Consider the following 5721-nt stretch of genomic DNA (forward strand, 5'->3'; position numbering starts at 1 on the left):
GAGTCGGAAACGATTCGACGGCACTTAACAACAACAACAACATGGTCTCTAATCTTGAGGAATTTGCCATCTGGGGAAAGAGATAAGATAGGTGCATACATTCATAACAGTATGATGCAGCAGGTGGTAATAGCAAAGGCAGTTAAAATTTCTTGAGTAATAGGACTGAGCTTTTGCTCTTTCCTACTCCCAACCTTCCTAATGCTGTAGATGGCAACTCCATCTTTCCAGTTGCTCCGTTTGTATGTCTTGACTCTCTCTTACGTTCCATATCTAAGCTGTCAGAGAATGAAATTAGATTTGCTTTTAAAGTGCATCCAGAATCTGTCTACTTCTCACCACCTTCATCGTTACTCCCTCTTTTTCTTCCTCTCACACCAACAAGAACTACCAGCTGTGTTACAACAATACCCAACTAACAGGTCCTGACTTTACTTTCCCACCCCGCCCCCAGCAATCTATTCTCAACAGAAAGTTAGAGTGATCCCTTTAAAATCTAAATTGGATCATGTCATTCCTTCACTCAAAATCTTGCAGCAATTCACCAATTCTCTGCAGTGAAAACCCAAGCCCTGAAAATGGCTGGCTCTCAAGGCCCCAAGTGACTAGGCCCTCTAATCCCTTTGACACATCTACCACTGTCTTTAGGCACCTTCTGCTTATGCTGCTCCTGGTTGTTCTTTGTAGACACCAGGCTCACCTTACCTTAGGGCCAATGGCTCCAGCTGCTCCCTCTGCATGGAAAGCTCATCCTTACTTATCCACTGGGCTTACTGCTTTACCTCCTTTGAGTCTTTATGTCAATTCCACCTTGATGAAATTTCTCTAATCCTATTTAATACTTTTCACACTCCCTGCTCAGCACTTTCCTTTCTCCTCACCCTGCTTGACTTTTCCTTTTGTTCCCTATAACTTTTCATTGTCTAACATACCCTATCAATTACTCTTCTAATTTATCCATGATTCATTGTTTACCTCACTAGAATGTAAGTTTCAAAGCATTCTTCGTTTGTTTTGTTAAATGATTATTCCTTGTGTTTGGTACAGAGTTTTGTTGTTGTTAAGTGCCATCAAGTCGTTTCCGACTCATAGCGACCCCATGCACAGCAGAATGAAACAGAGTAGGCTCAGTAAATATGTATTGAATAAGTATATGAGCCTTGCCTATGAGGTGGGTTCTGTGCTAACAATTTTGCATGGATTGTTGGATTGAATCTCCATAAAATCATCATGACTGAAATGTTATTATCACTCTCATTTTACTGTTGAGAAAATGGAAGCACGGAGAGACTAAGAAACTTGTCCAAGGTCACACAGCTAATATGTTGTGGAGGTAACATTTGAATCCAGTGATACAGGCTGAAGAGACTTACTGAGTAGAGACTTTCCACACTAGGATAACTGCAAAGAACCTTAATTTCCAGGGACCTTGGCTATAAGAACCTCAGCCTTCAAAGGCAGTTAAAAGTAAGTGACACTGACCTGTTTAGGGTATAAACTCCAAACACTGATTTGCTACTTATGTATAACATTCATTTCCCTGGGAACTGTTAACAGTCCCATTGGGTTTTGTTTTAAATAATAATGAAGGAGAGACAGGAAAGAAAATCAAGGATTAGACTTTAGAGGGTTCTTACTTTTGGGTTGTGAGTCTCAGGGTGGTGCAAAGGGTTATCACACTCAGCTGCTAACTAAAGGGTTAGAAGTTTGATTCCACTCAGAAGAACCTCTGAAGTAAGATCTACATCAAATAAACCATCCTCTGAAAATCCTATGGATCAATGCCATTTACAATAGCTAACAAAAAGATAAAATACTTGGGACTATATCTTACCAGGAACACAAAAGACCTATACATAGAAAAATATAAAACACTACACTTCAAGAGACTATAAGATATCTACAAAATGGAAGAACATGCCATGTTCATGGATAGGAAGACAGAACATTGTGAAAATGTCATTATTACCCAAAGCAATCTATACATTAAATGCAATCCCAATGCAGATTCTATCAACATTCTTTAAGGACATGGAAAGACCTAATTTGTATATAGAAAGGAAAGAATACTCAGATAAAAAAAGCACTACTAAAGAAGTAGAACAAGGTAGGAGGTCTCGCATTCCCAGATCTCAAAATCTATTATACAGCCACAGCATGTTTGTGTTCATTAGTTATTGGAGAGATACAAGTCAAAATGACAATGAGATATCATCTTACCCAGCACTAATAGCAAAGCTCAACAAGACAGTATTGGTATTGGTACAACAACAGACACACAGACCAGTGGAACAGAATTGAGAACCCAGAAATAAATTATCCACCTATGTTGTTGTTGTTGTTGTTGTTATGTGCCCTCGATGGTCAACTGATATTTGGCAAAGGGCTGAAATCCATTAAATGGGGAAGAGATAATCTCTTTAACAAATGGTGCAAGCAAAACTGGATATCCATTTGCAGAAACATGAAACAAGATCCATACCTCACACCATACACAAAAACTAACTTCCAATGGATCAAAGACTTAAATGTGAAATCTAAAACTATAAAGTTCATCAAAGAAGAAATAGAGAAGTCAGCCCCAGGGTTACAGGTGAGGAGAGACAACTCAGGGACGCCCAAAGTAGCAGGCAGGAAGAGCAGGAGAAAGGGGATTAAAAGCCAGGAAGCCAGAGAGAAGAGCAATCAGTCAAAGGGATTAGGTGAGGAGAGGAAACCCAGGCCCACCCAGAGTAGCAGGTGGGAAGAGCAGGAGAAAGGGGATAAAAGCCAGGAACCCGGACAGAAGAGCAGTCAGCCCCAGGGTTACAGGTGAGGAGAGACAACTCAGGGACGCCCAAAGTAGCAGGCAGGAAGAGCAGGAGAAAGGGGATTAAAAGCCAGGAAGCCAGAGAGAAGAGCAATCAGTCAAAGGGATTAGGTGAGGAGAGACAACTCAGGGACGCCCAGAGTAGCAGGCCGGAAGAGCAGGAGAAAGGGGATAAAAGCCAGGAACCTGGAAAGAAGAGCAGTCAGCACCAGGGTTACAGGTGAGGAGAGACAACTCAGGGACGCCCAAAGTAGCAGGCAGGAAGAGCAGGAGAAAGGGGATTAAAAGCCAGGAAGCCAGACAGAGGTACAGTCAGCCACAGGGACCCAGATGGGGGTGATATGTGAGGTCTCCAACAGCAAGACAAAATTGTCTGTCGGTTTGTCCTACTGTGGTTACACGTAGACGTGAGTTTTGAGGCTGAGCCTCTGGTGTTTAAAACCCAGCGAGATGCACCTGGTGCACAGGTAACAGCCCAGCTTATAGACTGAGACAGACTAGGAAGAAGGAAGAGGCCATCCACTTCTCAAAGAATTGGCCAGGGAAAACCATATATACATTATATATACATTATATACACATACACACACACACACACACACAATGGAATATTATGCAACACTATAGAATAATGTAGAATCAGTGAAACACCTCATAACTAGAGTGAACCTGGAGGACATTATGCTGAATGAAATAAGTCAATCATGGAAGAACAAATATTGCATTAGTCCACTATTGTAAAAAGTCAAGGGAAAGTTTACATATGGAAGGAAACTTTCTTTGTCGGTTACCAGTGAAGGGAGGGGACCAAAAACCCAAAACCAAACTCACTGCCTTTGAGTTGATCACTACTCATAGTGACCCCTCCTTGGGTTTCCGAGGCAGTATCTCTAGGGAGTAGATTCCCCAATCTTCATTACAAGGAGTGGCTGGTAGGTTGGACCGCCAGACTTCTGGTTAGCAGTCAAACGCCTTAGGCACTATGCCACCAGAGCTCCCAATGGGAGGCGAGGGGAGGAAAATTGCTACATAGGTAAGAGACAAGCATTGATTGGGTGAAGGGAAAGGCAATATGTTAAAAATGAGTGGTCAACCCAAGAACGCTAAGGAAAAGGAAGACACAGAAAGGTGTGCAAGAGGTACTGACAACAAAGAGAAACACTTTTACCTATACAGTACAGTATTATCAGTAATAAAAACACTAATCTATGGATAGATACATAGCTTGTTGTTGTTGTTGTTAGGTGCCATCGAGTCATCTCTGACTCATAGCCACCCTATGCATAGCAGAATGAAACACTGCCCGGTCTTGTGCCAGCCTCAAAATCCTTGCTGTACCTGAGCCCATCACAGCCACTGTGTCTATCAATTTCATTGAGGGCCTTCCCCTTCTTCACTGAACCTCCACTTTACCAAGCATGATATCTTTTTCCAGGGAATGGTTCCTTCTGACAACATGACCAAAGTAGGTGAGACGAAGTCTGGCCATTCTCATTTTCAAGGAGCATTCTGGCTGCATGTCTTCCAGAACAGATTTATTAGTCCTTTTAGCAGGTAGACAGGCTGAATTATCAAGTATGTCTAGGCAAAATGGAATATAAACACAACCATATATGTTTGGCAAATGATCTTTCTACATATATATTTATAAGTGCTGTAAGAATGACCATGTATATAATATAGCTAACAGAGGGGGAAAGTTATAATAACTTTTTAGCTACAGTCAACCTGAGGGACCAAGTTGTTGGAGACATCAAGGTCAATTGGCATAACATACTATACAAAAACATTGTTCTACATCCTACTTTGGTGAGTAGCTTCTGAGGTCTTTAATGCTTGTGAGCAGCAATCTAAGATGCAAGAATTAGTCTCCTCATCTAGGACAAAGAATAATGAAGAAAACCCAAGACACATGGAAATAATTAGTCCAAATGACTAGTAGACCATGGGAACCTCAGCCTGCATGACCCTGAGAAGAGAACTCAATGTGCCCAACTGCCACTGTCAACCACTTGGAAAGGGATCAAAATAAGAGATCCTGGATAGAGTGGAAGAAAAATGTGCAACAAAACTTAAAATAATAAAAAAGACCAGGTTTATTGGTCTGATATAGACTGGTAATAACCTCAATACTATGGCCCCTAGTCACCCTTCAGGCCTGGAGTTGAACCCACTCCTGTGGCTTCCAGCCAAGCAATAGATAGGCATATCTATCTATTTACACCAGGTAGGAGTACTCCTTAGAATGACCAACCATGGGAGATCAGAAGGGCAGTATTTGCACAGGGAGATAGCTCAGAGGGCAGGATTGCATAGGAAAGAAGGACACAGGGAAAAGGTTACCACAGGGAGGAAGTGGGAAGAGAGCTGTTGCATTGTGGGGATTGCAATCATCGTCATGAAGCAAAATATGTACAAACTGTTGTATGGAAAAATGAATTTGCTCTGTAAACTTTCACCCAAATCACAATTTAAAAGAGAGAAAAAAAAAAGAAAACCTATGGAGCACAGCTCAGACATAAGTGCAGTTTCCACAAGTCAGGATTGACTCAACAGCAAATGGTTTTACCCTTTGGTTTGAGAGATTACGTTTTTAATACCTCCTCGACGGCACATAACAACAACAACAACAATGCTAGGCTGGGCAATCCTACTTCTGTAGTGATACTGCCTCGGAAACCCAGGGAGGGGTCACTATGAGTCGGGGCCGACTCCATGGCACATAACAACAACAACAACATGCTAGGATAGGTAACCTTTTACATCTATAAAGCAAGATGTTGACAATAGACACCACGTTTAGCCTCCTGAATTCTACATCAAGACCTGCAGATGCTGTTACAGAAGGTGCCTTTGGTATGCAGTTTCCCCGCAGTCACTTGGCCTTAAACCAAGCAAGGAGAGGGTGAGTT

This window comes from Orycteropus afer, unplaced genomic scaffold (genome assembly GCF_000298275.1).
Source record: "Orycteropus afer afer isolate SDZICR_OR568_19922 unplaced genomic scaffold, OryAfe1.0 scaffold00867, whole genome shotgun sequence".
Classification (NCBI taxonomy): domain Eukaryota; kingdom Metazoa; phylum Chordata; class Mammalia; order Tubulidentata; family Orycteropodidae; genus Orycteropus; species Orycteropus afer.